The sequence below is a fragment of the Macaca mulatta genome, chromosome 2 (genome assembly GCF_049350105.2).
Source record: "Macaca mulatta isolate MMU2019108-1 chromosome 2, T2T-MMU8v2.0, whole genome shotgun sequence".
NCBI lineage: Eukaryota > Metazoa > Chordata > Mammalia > Primates > Cercopithecidae > Macaca > Macaca mulatta.
This window is the reverse complement of record NC_133407.1, coordinates 16220680-16236580: the sequence shown is the minus strand read 5'-3', so window position 1 is coordinate 16236580 and position 15901 is coordinate 16220680. Positions and strand designations below refer to the sequence as shown.

Here is a 15901-nt window from a genome sequence, read left to right as displayed (position 1 = left end):
AGTCTTCAAGAAAAATTTACCTGAAACTTAGAAAAAGTTTCAAGCAGATGACTGAGTGCCCTTTTAATATCCTACTAGAATAACATTGTCTGACAAACCCAGCAAAGATCATCTGATATTCTAGGGAAAAACATAGCCATGTTTTTCTGCAGATGGCCAGATAGTAAATATTTTGGGCTTCGTAGGCCAAAATATGTACTCTCCGTAGCTACTTAACTCTGCCATCATAGTGTGAAAGCAGCCACGGGTAATACATAAGTGAATGGATGCAGCCACTGTCGGTGCTAAAAAGGGACGATGCCTTTCTTCTCCATCATGAAAATCATGGCCAGCATCTCTATAACAAAAAGGTTAACAGACAAAAAGCATAACACATTTCTTTGATCATAGTTTTACATGACACAGGAGTCTTCAGATCGAAGACCCAAAGATACAGGGGAAGCTGTCCATTTTTATGCTTGAGTTTGATGATGAATGGATAGCTGTGTGGAACTGTGGTTGGACCAAAAGGGTATGATCTAACGCTAATAGGCTGAGGGAGGGAACCCAGCAAGGGCTGTCTGTTCAGATTCTTCTTGGACTCTCTGCAGCATAATTTCCTTCCAGCTATGGGGCAGAACCCTATCTGGAATGGGGGTCTTATGACCTACGACCAAACAAGGTCGGTCAGATTATTTCTTCGTGGCCAATTCTTACACAGAAAAGTAGGGGAAAGTTTTAGATTTTATGACTGGCTTTGGGAAAAAGGGTTTTGGTTTCCATGATCTCCATTGGGGAAGAGGGATTCTAGTATCTGTGGCTTGCCTTTTTGGGGGAAAGGGAGAATGAGGCTGAGAGGCAAGCAGGAGAACGTCAGAGAGAAACTGCTTCTGAGTCCTTACTTTAGGGTATTGTCTTCTGAGCCCTAACACTGTTCCAATAAAACTTTATTTATAGACACTGAAATTTGGATGTCATAGCATTTTCATGTTTCATTTTATGTTATAAAATATTATTTTAGGCCGGGCACGGTGGTTCATGCCTGTAATCCCAGCACTTTGGGAGGCTGAGGCAAGTGGATCACCTGAGGTCGGAAGTTCAAGACCAGCCTGACCAACATGGAGAAACCCTGTCTCTACTAAAAATACAAAAAATTAGCTGGGTGTGGTGGCGCATGCCTGTAATCCCATTTACTTGGGAGGCTGAGGCAGGAGAATTGCTTGAACCTGGGAGGTGGAGGTTGCGGTGAGCCGAGATTGCATCATTGCATTCTAGCCTGGGCAACAAGGGCGAAACTCCATCTCAAAAAAAAAAAAATTATTTTAATTTTTTTCAACTATTTAAAAATACAAAAATCATCCTTCACCTGTAGATCTTACAAAAACAAATGGCTGAGATTAACAAACTGCAAATGATTTTTGTCCAGTTAAGAAGGGAAGGGTTTTCTAAGGCAGAAAAGGAGCATCAGGGGTACTGCTTTATGCCTGGCAGGACGTTAACCAGGTTTGTTTCTAAGTTTCCAGCCTTATTCCAGCATTCATCTTTCCACAGATTTTTTTGCCCTACTTAGGTTTCTGTGCCATCCGCCTTTGAGCCAGCTTTGTCATTCTGCTTAAGTTGACAAACTCATCAAGTTACAGAATCTTTGGCATATGCATACTCTATATGAGTCAAGAGCTGACCTTTTCAAAAAAAAATTATACTTTGACAGCCATATATATGTAAAGCAACATAAGACATTTTAAATAACAATGTATAAATTTCTATCCTTTTGTTTTTAAAACTAGAAACAGGGCAATTAAATAATCATTCAATATATGGGCAAAAGGATTCCACCTTATCTTTCCCTCCTACCAGTGGTGCAGAAAGTGGTCAAGGGAGAGTGGTGGATGCAGAGGGATGGGGAGACACAGTCCTTGGGAGGGGTCCTCTGCCTACCTGGACTTGATCAAGCTGCAGTGTGACTCCTCCCAGCATTAATGGTGACATTGCAGTGGAGATTCCGGAAATCTCATACAGTTTTCCACTAATGATTTTGGTTTCCATCCAGCAGTTCTTATCTTGATATGAAACAAACAAACAAAAAGGAAAAATAGTATTTTTCAGAGGGCACTAGTGTGAAAAGGCAGGAGATGTCAGAGAACATTGGACTGAGTGTCAAGAGGTTTCCATTTCAAGTCTGGCTAACCAGCCATGTGACACTGGGTAGATCACAGTACTTTTGTTTTTGCATGTGTCAAATGAAAAGCTTGAATTCATAGTCATTAATATTCTTTCTGGTGCTAAAATTTTTGCAACAAAAATAGGGTAGACCCAAATTCCTTTTGGTGGAATTAAGTGATCACTGACTGCTGACTTTTTTTTTTTCCCCCTAAATAAGAATAGCGTAGACTGGACATGGTGGCTCATGCCTATAATCCCAATGCTTTGGGAGGCCGAGGCAGGAGACCAACATGGGCAATGTGGTAAGACTCCTGTCTCTACAAAAAAAAAATTTTTTAATTAGCTGGAATGTGGCATGTGTCCTAACTACTTGGAGTGGGGGCTAAGGTGGGAGGACTGCTTGAGCCCAGAAATTGGAGATGCAGTGAGCTATGATTGCACCACTGCACTCTAGCCTGGGTGACAAAGACCTTGTCTCAAAAACAAAACAAAATACCCCCATAAAATAACTACCTTCACGTTAATTCTTTATTGGAACAAGTAGCACAGCATTGGATAGAAAAGTACAAAATGGAATTGACTGTCCCTGTATGCTGTTCAGTTTATGGTTGTTCCCGACATCTTAGGTCACTTTCCAGTTCAAAGTTAGTTTTAAGTCTGAGAACAAAGATCTTTCCTTGCCTAAGGGAGGATAAGATGAAACAAGGCTCCCAAAAGGCTATTGGCCCCCTAACAGAGCCAGAACAGTGGTGAGACAGATGGAAGTAGAAGAGAAGGAATCAGAGGCCCTTTTGAATTTAGAAGTAGACTTGTGGTGCTCGGAATTCCCTGGGTTTTCAAGCCTAGAGAAGAGATAGGAGCAAATTTCACAAGGTATGGGTTTTTCACCTATTTGAGGAGGTGAGGAATCTGTTGAGAACAGAAGGCGGCTAGGTCCCTCTCCTTGGAAACCTGTGCGCGTACACACCAAGTTTTGTCTATAACTTCAGGATCTTTCAAGACCCGTGGCATGAAACTGACTGGCTGAATTTGAACAGAGGAACCCTGGCGCATTAGATGTAGAACTTTGTTGTCTTTGGAGAGGGACCTGGTCTCACACTTAAATACCCAGGTGGCCCCATTTTGTTTTATTAAACCAATTTTGTCTCTTTAACCCCCAGCTCTTAAACTCACAAGCCCGATTGCACAGCTTTCCCCCTTTCTTCAGCGCATCATTTTTGATCACTATTACATAAACTCTAAATTGAGTGTCCAAACTGCACAAGTCTAGGATCCAAAATAAATGTAGGTTGCAAATAAGTAAGGTTTTTAAAAAAAAGATCTTTGTCTTCTTAAGTTGCTGATAGTTACTGCTTGCTGGGAACTGTAGGCCTTTCCTGGCAAGATTTCTCAACATTCTCTTGAGAGCAGTTGTGTTCACAAGTTATGAAGATTACTTTAATGCTCTGCTTGGAATTCATTTCGTATCGGCATAAATCTTCAAGGCCATTATCATATCAGTGAGATATTTCTAGTATTTTTGAGAACTCTGATGTATCAAAATGTCTGAGTTCAGCTCGTTCTTAATGTGGTGACAGGGTCAAACATGTTGGATTAGATTCAGGTGTTTCGTTTTTGTTATTATCTTATGCCTCCAAACACTTAGAAGTAAATTGGGTCGCTTATCTTCAGATTTGAGGCAGGAAATACTATTTGGTTCTTATACTTTTTTCTCGTATGTTGCATTTCTGAAACATTCTGGCTTGTTTACACATTGATGGCAACCGAGCTTCTCCCTCCTCCAACCAACTATAATTTCGAAAAATTTCAAATCTATAGGACGATAGAACAATATAGACTCCTTCGCTTAAATTTTGTAGACTCCTTCACTTATATTTGCCAGTTCACATTTTTTTACATCTGCTTTCTCTCTCTGTGTGAATGTGTGTGATCATATTTTTGTTTTGGTGGTTGTTAAACCACTGGGAAGTTGCAGGCCTGACGTTTATTCCCTAGGTATTTCAGTATGTATTTCCCAAAAATCGTTAAATAACTATTAAATTATTTAAATTAACTGTAATACCTTCACACTCAAGGAATTTAGCATCAGTTCCTAATATGTGATGCAGTCCATATTCAAATTTCCTGCATTGTCCCAAGAATGTTCTTTACCTCAGCCTTTTGAGGATCCAGTCAAGGATCAACAGATTTCATTTAGTTGCCATGTTTCTTTAGTCACCTTTAATCTGGAAAAATCCCCAGCCTGTTAGACCATTTGGGTAAGAATACAGCCCAGGTGGTGCTGGCATGTATCTGGTTGTGATGACATGATGATTGGTTGTACCAAAATCAGTGTTGCCAAGTTTGGTCACTTAGTTACAGTAGCATCTGCCAGGTCTTATAAAAGGGACCCTATTCTCATGTAAAAGTCTGGATGTTGGCAGGGGGGTGAAAATGGGGGTCCTATTCTGAGACAAGGAGAATGAATTCTTCCCCAACAGACGTGGCCTCTCTGATTGTAACATCCACTGATCTTCTCAGCTGTACTTTGATTTGTTGTTGGAGGTGGCATGGGGGAAAGGAAAAGTATAAAGGAAATGTATTCCATCAGCTCTTTGTAGAATCATTTCCATTGCTCCTTTATTTGTATAGTTACAAGAAATGAATTATGTGAGTGCTCTGTATTTTCTAGATTGTGATACTCAATCTATATGAACAAAAGAAGCTTAGTTTACTTGTCTCTGTAGAGAAACCTCCAAGGCAAATATTTGTCTGGAGTTAGTAGCCTGCAATGATTACCGAAGGTCCAGATGAGGTTATTAAAATGCCTGGTGTTTGCCCTGGTGGCACACACAAGATAAATGAGGCAGAATTCTTTCAGCTTGGTTACGTGTTGGTTTTTCATGTTCTGGTTAATAGTACAGAGTAGGAACGTCTGCTTTAGCAGCCTCAGCTAGATAAACAGCTTCTGCAGTATGACAGAAATCAGCAGCCTATAGCATTGACTTAAGGAGACAGATTTAAACTTTGTAAATAAAAGATTTGACTAAAGCTTATGAGGAGGAATATTTCTGCATAGATGAGAAAGCCCAAGTGAATTTTGTATTTAATCTTTCCCCATAGGGTAGTGAACTAAAACATTAGTTTGGGCTAGTGGCTGAGAACCATCTCTTTAAGAAGGAAATATTTTGGCAATCTAAATCTCCCTTGGGCAGTATTAGGTAGAGAGTGATGTAATTCCTGATCTCAAACATTTTTGTTTCAAACATATTAAATGTTTCTACAAAGCCATCTTTCGAGTTGTGGCTTTATGGACTCAAGCGGCTAAGGCAGTGGTTCTCAGAGTCAGGGTGCAGTGTTTTTTCCCTAGGGAACATTTGGTAATGACTGGAGGCTTTTTCTTTTTCTTTCTTTCTTTCTTTTTTTTTTTTTTTTTGAGACAGAGTCTTGCTCTGTCACCCAGGCTGGAGTGCAGTGGCACAATCTCTGTTCACTGCAAACTCAGCCTCCCAGGTTCACACCATTCTCCTGCGACTGAAGGCATTTTTGATTGTCACAACTAGGAGCATGGTATTAGCATCACGTACAAAATGTCACTAATGCCAAGGTTGGAAAAACTGCTTTCCAGGATAGAAAACATTTATTGACAAATGTTTGCAGTATATGAGATACTGGGTGTTCCAAGAAAATGAAGTCCTAGACCCTGCCTTCAAAGCTAGTTAGATCACAGCTGTTGACAATCACAAAACTATGGTAAATACACTTTCTTATTCATCTGCACACCTTAATGATCTGAGAGAAGATGGCACAGCAGGCTGTAAACAGGAGCCCCATTTGGGCTGGGATTTACCAGATGAGTAGGCATTACTAAGTGTGGAGGGTAGAGAAATCCCACTCTTCAGTTCACACAGCTTGGTCCAAGGAGGCCTCCTACTGTTTCCTCATTTGTGCCTTCTTTCCTCCGTGCCATTGGCAACCATATTCATGGGTTAAACATAATAGAACTCTTTAATTTTGCATATTTTTTAAAAAGTAAAATGTGTATTGACTATAGATAACTTATGTAAATGGAATTGTGTTAAGATATCTCATTCAGTTCTTTTCCAGTTAACCCTACGCTATTAAAATCGATTCATGTTGCTATGGACCCATCTATTCTGTTGCTTCGGATTGCTTCCTGATACTCCTTGGAGTGTGTAGCAGTTAGTATGCTTTGTGATAAACCATCCCAAACTTAGTGACTTAAAACAATGGTCACTCCTTTTTCATGAGTCTGTGGGGTTGGTTGAGTGGTTTGGCTGATTTGTGTCTGGGTCGGCTGATCTCAGCTGGTGTCACTCATTCCTCTGTGATCTGCTGGAGACTGCATGATTTAAGAGGGCCATGGCACTTTATTGCTATCCTTCATCAGTTTGGCCTGAGCTTGGTCACCTGATGGCAAGGCCAGGAATTCAAGGGAGGAGAATTGCTCAAGGCCTATACTTGGAACTTGAACACAGTCATTTCTGCCATATTCTGTTGGCTAAACCAAGGCATGAGTCCAATCCACAAGTCCAATTTAGATTCAAAGTGTGAAGAAATAGACTCCACCACTTGATGGGAGGAGCTGAAAAGTGACATTGCATAGGGAGTTTAATTAGAGCCATTGATTAGTCAGAGTATGCATCCACCACCTTTTACCTATTCACTCTTCCAGTGATGGAAGCCAAAGTTGATTCCAACTCTGGATGCTGTGATAAATATCTTTGTACAAGTCACCTTATGGAACTGTTTGATAATTTGGGAGCTATATTCTCAGGAGTAAGATTGCTGAGGCATGTGGTTACATCTATCTGGAATGTATGTAGGAACAGCAGGAGATGAGACTGGGGACTTCCTTGTTGAGAAGTTGGGACTTGGTGCTAAGGTTTAGTGGGCAACCTTGAGTTTTAGGTAGGGTTAATGCATTTAGACTCATGTTTTAGAGGGATTATCTTGGCAAGAGTGTGAGGGTGGAAAAGACAGATACTACGTTAGGTCCTTGGGTGCCTCATTGGAAGCTGACTTAGGCCAGCTGAGAACCTGAATTAAGGTCATAAAAATGGAGAGAAGAGGCCAGGCACAATGTCACACGCCTGTAATCCTAACACTTTGGGAGGCCGAGGCAGGCGGATCACGAGGTCAGGAGTTCGAGACCAGCCTGGCCAACATGGTGAAACCCCGTCTCTACTAAAAATACAAAAATTAGCTGGGCGCGGTGGCGGACGCCTGTAATCCCAGCTACTCGGGAGGCTGAGGCAGGAGAATCACTTGAAACTAGAAGGCAGAGGTTGCAGTGAGCTGAGATCACACCACTGCACTCCAGCCTGGCTAACAAGAGCGAAACTCTGTCTTAAAAAAAAAAAAAAAAAAAAAAAAAAAAAAAGGGGGAGAGGAGGTAGAATCAACCCGACCTGGTGGCTGACTGGATGAGGGAAAAGCAGGAGTCTAGGATGACTTCCTGGTTTCTGTCTTGGGTAGGTGGGGAGATGGTGTTGGCATGAGTTGCTGGGAATAAGGGAGAAAGAACAGATCTTGGAGGAGATGAGAAGTAGGTCCTTTTTGGGCAGTGTTGAGTATAGGAGACTGTGGCAAGGCAGAGATGTCCAGAGAGCATACTTGCATATGTAGGTGCGTAGCTTGAAGAGAAGTTAAGGTTGAAGATGAAGATGTGGGACTTTCCAGTCAATGGGAGGGGGTGACTGCTGGGGGTGGGTTTGTCTAAGGCAATGGTTCTCAAACTTTAGCTGCATCAGAATCACCTGGAAGGTTGTTAAATCGGAGGTCACCAGGCCCCACCCCCAGAGTTCCTGAGTCAGTAGATCTGGAGTGGAGCCATAGAATTTGCATTTCTAACAAGCTTCCAGGTGATGCTGATGTTGCTGGTCTGGGACCACACTTTGAGAGCCAGTCTGGGGCAAAGGTACAAATGGAGAGGGCCCTGGCAGGCCATGGTCAAGGAGCGGGCAAAGGGAAATAAGTCAGCTAAAGCATTTAAGAGAGTTTAGGCTCAGAGAAGCCAAGAGAATACTGAGATACCCAGTTAAGACCATTCCTTTTAGTGGCTCAATTCAAAAAGAGAAGAGAGCAGAAAATAGAAGACACCACAGGGTGTCGAGGATTTTTCCTTACCATTTAATTGTTATTGTAAGAGACTTAAGCATCCTTTCAGGATGAAAGAGTCACACCTCCTTCAGACTCTACCGACTCCTTGTCTCTAACTTAGCACAGGGAGGAGGAGACATTCAGACTAAATGGTCGTCCTTTCCACAGCATCAGAAAATGCAGAAGCAGATTCATGTCTACAGTGGGAGAGATGTTAGTGATATACTGTGAAGAAATAAAAAATCAAGCTACAGAGAATATATTGAGTTGTCTTTATAGAGAAAAACAATTATGTAAAGTCTCTCTCCATATGCATGGTTATGCTTAAAAGAAAACAATTGCAGGAGAGCTCTTGAGCACACAGCTAAGCATTTCCACCCCGCAGTTTCTTCTCCAGAACTTAGCTGCTTGGATGGGACAGTGGAGAGTGCGCTAGAGTTGGAAAAGGCATGAGATCAGGACTGTTTCATTGTTCATGACCTCAGCATGACTTCACCTCTCTGTGTCTCAGTTTCTCCATCTGTAAAATGGAACTAATTATGGTACCTACCTCAGAATCATGATGAGAATTAAATAGGAATACATGGAAAGCCCTTAGAACACTGCAAGGTATGTATGAGGTACTCAAAATAGACATAATCTGCTCTTAATATATTTTAATATGGGTTGATAGACACAATGATGCTTAGTGAACTTTAATATATATTATCCATTAGATCCTATGGTGCAACTGTCACATGAAAATCAGGTGGTAACACCTCTAGGAACCTAAGGTTCAAAACTCTTTCAGAGTTTGGGGTCACAGCAGCCCCACCAGTTAGAGATGGTCGTTCCTGTGCTGGAAAGTCATCGTGGCAGCTCTGTATCAACCATGACTGGAAGGGATTGGCCCCAGTCTTCAGACAGCCATCGTCCCTGAGGTTATGGCATTATGAGGTTGGGAGAATCAGGAGGTTTAAAAGGTCATTGGATGTTTCTTAGTGAGAGCTCGGTGTCCTGGGGAGTGCTGAGTCTGGATCATATGTATGCATGTGTACCAAGTTGCTCATCTCCAGACAAGCATCCTTAACACACTTACTGCTGGTTCACAGAAATGGTGGGTGGGGCAGAGCATTGCCTGAGCCTTTCTAGACTTGGTGCTGTGGCAAGAACATGCCTGAGCTCTCAACCAATTTACCTATTTTATTTTATTTTATTTTATTTTAGACAGAGTCTTGCCCTGTCACCCAGGCTGCAGTGCAGTGGTGCAATCTCAGCTCACTGCAACCTCCACCTCCTGGGTTCAAGTGCTTCTCATGTCTCAGCCTCCCGAGTAGCTGGGATTACAGGTGTGCACCACCACACCCGGCTAATTTTTATATTTTTAGTAGAGACAGGGTTTTGCCATCTTGGCCAGGCTGGTCTCGATCACCTGACCTCAGGTGATACACCTGCCTCGGCCTTCCAAATGCTGCGATTGCAGGCATGAGCCACCACACCCAGCCAACCAATTTTTTTCTTATGCCCCCATGCTCGACTCTTGTGTCCATGTGGTATTCCAGACTTACAGAACCTAGGTGTCTCACTTTTCCTCAAAGGTCGGCCATGCTTTCAGTAACTTGGCTATTCTAATTGAGCCTGTGGTCCATCAGAAGTCCAGAACAGATGTTCATACCCTGTGCTAGCCCTGTCTCTGCTCCTGCAGTTTATGATTTCCCAAGTCACAGTAGGGAATGGGAGCTTTAGGCAGGGAAGGCCCCCTCATACTGTGGGCATCCTGAACTTTCGATGAGAATGTCTGTTCACACCCCCCAGGCATCAGATGACTGAGTTCAGTCACCCTCAACCTTGCCTGGTCAGCCCTGCTTTCTGCAGGACCATTTGAGGTTCTCACAGCCAGTCTTTATTTTCACAGGTCAGTTTTTAGAAAAGAGAAAGCAAATTAAGGACATCTCAAGATGAGACTAAGTGAACACAAGAGATCCATCCATTCTGGTTTTTACTGTTCTCACATGTGTAGAAAGGAGTAGTGGAGCTGTGGATGATTTAAAAATTTTTGTGGGTTTTTTCCCAAAAAATTGAGTTTATCAAGGCTAAAGTGTGGCTTTGAAATTAGGTACCCAGCTGTGGGGGGCAGATCTGGGAGATGGCTCTCCAAAGGAAGGTCCCATCAGCATTCCAGCATGGCAGAATTCTAGAGCAAAGGGATGTTGCTGACACTGTCAGGCTTCAGCTTAAATTTACAGTTCAGCTGTGTTTTTGCTCCAAGAAAAAACATATACCCGAGCTGTAGATACACTGTCTGGAGATGCTTTAGAAATCTCCCATCCAGTAAATAACGTCTTAATGGGAGGCCTTGTCCTTGCCAATGAGGGGTGCCAAAGGAAGAAATGAGTTCAAGTAAACTAGGCCGGCTTAAAAATAGCCGTTTACTACTTTCTCCTAGGGTTATTTTCCTGCAGCGCGAGGAAGAAATCATACTGCGAGGCTCAACACAGCAATCATGTGCGCCATTTCCTCCCAGGAACCTGAGAATTTCTCTGCCAGGATTATCCTTATGGTCAGCTATGGGCTCACGCTTTTGAGTGGTGCCAGGTGTGACTCTGAATGTCTAAACAAACTAGGAAATACTCTGACTTGTTTTATGGGATTGGTTTGCATTTTCATATCATACAAGTATAAAGAATTGTGAATTGTACAAAGTTGGAGGAAAACATAGAAATTTGGAAATATACAAAGTTGGAAAAAAATGGTAAACACCTAAGCTACTATAATTTTTGCTTTTCATTCTGGACATTTTTAGAGCATATGCTTAATATTGCAATAATTAATAATGATTATGATGAAGACAAGGTAAACAATTGAACCTTTCAACAGGTGAATGAATAAACAGTTGTGGCATAGTCAACAATGGGACACTGCACAGCAATGTTAATTACTAATGTACACAACCTGGATGAATTTTAGACATTGTGTTGAATCAGAAGCCAGACACAAAAGAGTATATACGGTATCGGGGTGGTCAGCAAACCACAGCCTACAGGCCACACCCGCCCCATGACACAAGCTAAGAATGACTTTTATATTTTTTAATGACTGTGGAAAAATTAAAACAAGAATACTATTTTGCAGTTTGTAAAAAATTATATGCAATTCAAATTTCAGTGTCTACAAATAGTTTTATTGGAACACAGCCATTCACTTGTGAACTGTCTATGGCTGCCTTTGTGCTCCAAGGACAGAGTTGAGTCATTGTGACAGAGACCGTATGGCTGCAAAGCTTAAAATATTTGCCATCTGGCAGGACTTCACTCCTTCTGGAGGCTCTAGGAGAGAATTGGTTCCCTTGTCTCTCCAGCTGCCTTCCTGGGCTCATGGCTCCTTATTCCATCTTCAAAGTCATCTTCAAATCGGACTCTCCCGACTCGTTTTTCACCTTTGTGGACCCTTGTGACAATATCAGGCTCATCTGGTAATCCAGGAGAACTTCCTCACTTTAAGATTCTTAATCACATGTGCAATGTCCTCTTTGCCATATGAATAGAACAACTCCTGTTTCCTCTCCAGTATTCATCATCAGCCCACTTCTGTGGTCACGTGTGCACTTCTTTTTCCCACACCAACCAATTCTCCACCAGCGGGATGTCCTATAAATCAGTTCAATTCTGACAGGAACTAGAGTTAGCACAGATCCCACAGGTTGAAGTCTCAGTCCCACAAGACTGCCCCTACCCACTTCAAATGCCAATTGCCAGTAGTAGGTCCTGTTGACCTAAAGGAAGAAACTGAGGCAAATTAATATAGATAGAGAATTGGTTTGGGATAAGTTGATGACTGCAGCCCGGAAAGCACTGGGAAGTCCTCTGGAGAACAAAAGAGAAGCTTCAGCTTTTAAAGAAAAAAGGATGACTCAGAGGAGGGGCGATTATAAAAATTGTTTTTCAAGAATTCTCTCCTTGGTTTTCAGAAGTAACATTGATGAGTGACTGGCTATACATTGTTGAACTATAGGGTATGGGTTATGGTGTCCAGTGTATGGCATCATTACGTTAATTTATAGCTATTTGTGGTGTCAGTCTAGAGCCCTCGTAGCACAGCAACTCGGAGATGATTACTTAGTTCAAGCTCAGAGCGGGAGGATGTGACCCCTGAAATGAAATGTCTCATTTCAGTGCCTCCCTAGGCTTGATAATTTAAAGGGGGGCTGCATTCCTCAGATTAAAAGTTTCTTTTCTTTCTCAGTCCCCAGGTTACCCACAATTTCTGTCTGACTTAGCTACAAATTGAAGTTCCTGTGATCTCCCCCCACCCCCACCGCCACACACTCAGGTACAATCACTTGCTAGAACAGCTCACAGAACTCAGGAAACACATTTACTGTAAAGGATATTACAAAGGATACAGATGAACAGCCAGAGGCAGGGGTCCCCAGGGCAAGGCATGTGGGCAGGGGCATGGAGCAGCAGCTCTGTCCCCATGGAGTTGGAGGTCACCATCCTCCTGGCATGTGAACGTGTTCTTGCTCACCAACCTGGAAGCTCTGCAAACTCTGTCCTTTGAGGATCTTATGGAGGCTGCATGACAGAAGCACGCTAGATTAAATCACTGGCCATTGGTGATCAACTCAATCTTCAGTCCCTCTCCCCTACCCAGAGGTTGGGATGCTGGGCTGAAGGTTCTAACCCTCTAATCACATGATTTGTGCCCCTAGCAACCGCCCCCCATCCTGTGGTGGTTATCTAGTGGCTTTCCAGAAATCATCTTATTAACATAAACTCAGGTGTGGTTGAAAGGGGCTTGTTGAATAACAAGACTTCTTTTCACCTTTATTGGTCCAGAGGTGTTCCAGGAACCAAGGACAAAAGACCAAATCTTATAATAAAAGATACTCCTATTGCTCTAATCACTTAGGAAATTATAAGGGTTTTAGGAGCTATAAGGCAAGAACCATGGATGAAGACCAAAATGTACATCTTATTTCACAATATCACACCATGTAAGGTAACATATTCACAGGTTCTGAGGATCAGGACATGGACATCTCTTGGAGGCCATTATTCTGCCTACCACCAATGGAGACAGGAGGCAGCCAACTCCTGCCCCCAGTGAAACCCCATCTTAAGCCTAGAACAGCCTGAAAGCTGAAAAACCGGACTGCTGGTCCCGGATGAAGCCCACTCTTTCCCAACTGATTCTTTCTGAATAATGCCCACCTGAGCACTGGGAGGACAGCATGGGGCCTTGGAAAGTTCACACCATTGGCAGCAGGGAGGAGCCTGGTGTTTCGTGTTCCTGTGTAGTGAGGTGGGATTCAGTCAGTCAGGTAGAGAGCCTATTAGCAGGATTCCATCTCACTCTGCTGAGTTGTTTTTCCTTTTTCCTTTTCACCCAGTAAATTCCATTCCTCACCCTTCTATGTGTCCATGAGCCTAATCTTTCCTGGTCGTGTGACAAGAACATTTTTTTTCTATAACAGCACAATGAGTCATTCTTCCTCCCACTCTTCCTTCTTCACCTAGTCTTTTAAAGCAGTGCTTTGCAAAGTGTATCAGTTACCTGTAACTTGTGAAAATGGATTCCAGAGCACTAAACCCCCAGAGATTCTGACCCAGTAGTTCTGGGATAGGTCCCAGATGTCTGCATTTTTAACAATTTCTCCAAGAGATTTGGATGCCGGGCCAGGCCTGGTGGCTCACATCTGTAATCCCAGTACTTTGGGAAGCCAAGGTGGGCACCTTGCTTGAGCTCAGGAGTTCGAGACCAGCCTGGGCAACATGGCAAAACCCCTTCTCTACTAAAAATACCAAAAAATTAGCCGGGCATAGTGGCATGAGCCTGTAGTTCCAGCTACACAGGAGGCTGAAGTGGGAGAATTGCTTGAGCCTGGGAGGTTGAGGCTACAATGAGCCATGATCGTACCACTGCACTCAAGCCTGGGTGACAGAGCAAGACCCTGTCTCAGAAAAAGATTTGGATGCCAGTAGTCTAAGCATCACACTTTAGTCTGAGCATCTGAGAAGATGACTCAGTCTCAGAGAAGCTGCCAAGGCTAGTTCCTGGAGAGGGTTCTACAGGATCTAGTTCTCATTTTTGGAGGCTGGTACAGCTGCAGTAGCAGCTATACCCTACAAAAGTAAAGCATCATTACTTTGTTCTCCATCAACCATTGGGCCGTCTGGAGAAAGGGGAGCAGTGTGAGTTAAGAAAAGGGCAACCTTGTTATATGACATGAGAGCAATGTTGGGTGTACAGGACTGTGGGGGCTGGTTGATGTACCAGAGGATTTGCTGATGAGTGCTGGAAGCTCCAGACCAGTGGCTGCTCAGCAGAAATTGAGAGAGGGTTGATGCAAGTTCCTAGTTCCAGAGGAGCCAGCCCTTCACACCCCAGGGGTGTGAAGGCAGGTCCTACTGGGGAGAGGCTGGGTAGGCAGACTACGCCAGAAATTTTATCTTTTTTTTTTTTTTAAGACAGAGTCTCTGTTGCCCAGGATGAAGTACGGTGGCACCGTCCCAGCTCACTGCAACCTCTGCTTCCCGGGTTCAAGCAATTCTCGTGCCTTAGCCTCCCAAGTAGCTAGGATTACAGGCACATGCCACCACGCCCAGCTAATGTTTGTGTTTTTGGTAAGACAGGGTTTTACTCTGTGGGCCAGGCTAGTCTCAAACTCCTAAGCACAAGGGATCCACTTGTCTTGGCCTCCCAAAGTGCTTGGATTGCAGGCATGAGCCACCACACCTGGGCCAGAAATGTTAATATGCCTTTCTTTTTTTCTTTCCATTATTGGTAAGGAAGGAAAATTTTCTAGGGTGGGCTCAGGGTAGGGGGGTCCAATTGAGGCCTTGTTGATGGAGATATTGATAGCCTTTTACACAGATCTTTATTTTTTGTGTGTTTTAGTGAACACAGGTAAAAACTTAGTAAGTGCCAAAAAAATTCCCATCACAGTTGTCCCTGTTTCCCTGTTCGTACTTCCTGACTTTTGAGTGCCCCGATGAGCTTTTGGTCTTTAGTTCAGTGGTGAACTAAGTGCTATGGGGAAACAAAGTAACTAAGCCACAGCCTCTATTTTATTCTTCTTCTTCTTTTTTTTTTTTTTTTTTTTTTTGAGACAGGGTCTCACTCTGTTGCCCAGGCTGGAGTGCAGTGGCATCATCTCGGCTCACTGCAGCCTCTCCCTCCTGGGTTCAAGTGATTCTCCTGCCTCAGCCTTCCGAGTAGCTAGGATTACAGGTGCGCACCACCACACCTGGCTAATTTTTGCATTTTTAGTAGAGATGGGGTTTTACCATGTTGGCCAGGCTGGTCTCAAACTCCTCACCTCAAGTGATCCACCCGCCTTGGCCTCCCAAAGTGCTGGGATTATAGGCGTGAGTCACTGTGCTCAGCGCTGTTTTCAAAGACTTTGCAGTTCAAGGAAGAGATGTGGACACTGAACCACGAAACAGGGCAGGATGAACCAATTGCTAGAATAGAGGCACCACTGGCCAGGTGCTCAGCGAAGGCACCCACAGTGGGATCCCCGGAATGTTAAAGCAAAAGAGAGTCCATGGCTGAGCAAGGTTGGAAGGCCAGGTTAGCTTTAATATGACACATTTCCAAGAGATGGCTTGAGTCCAGCTTTTCCCAGATTTGACCATGAACCTTTGCTTCATAAACTATTTCTGAGAACATGCTT

The 15901-nt window shown here is 43.3% G+C and overlaps 1 protein-coding gene and 1 long non-coding RNA gene across 4 annotated transcripts in view; one reads left to right on the top strand and one right to left on the bottom strand.

The window, feature by feature from the left end:
- Positions 1-15901, top strand: part of CMTM8 (CKLF like MARVEL transmembrane domain containing 8) — a 133864-nt gene that overhangs the window by 54380 nt on the left and 63583 nt on the right. The window lies entirely within an intron of this gene.
- LOC114676223 (uncharacterized) lies at positions 11383-13584 on the bottom strand. Its single transcript, XR_003727069.2, has 2 exons — positions 13437-13584; positions 11383-12797 (listed from the first exon to the last, which is right to left on the bottom strand). It is a non-coding gene; the product is annotated as an uncharacterized LOC114676223 (long non-coding RNA).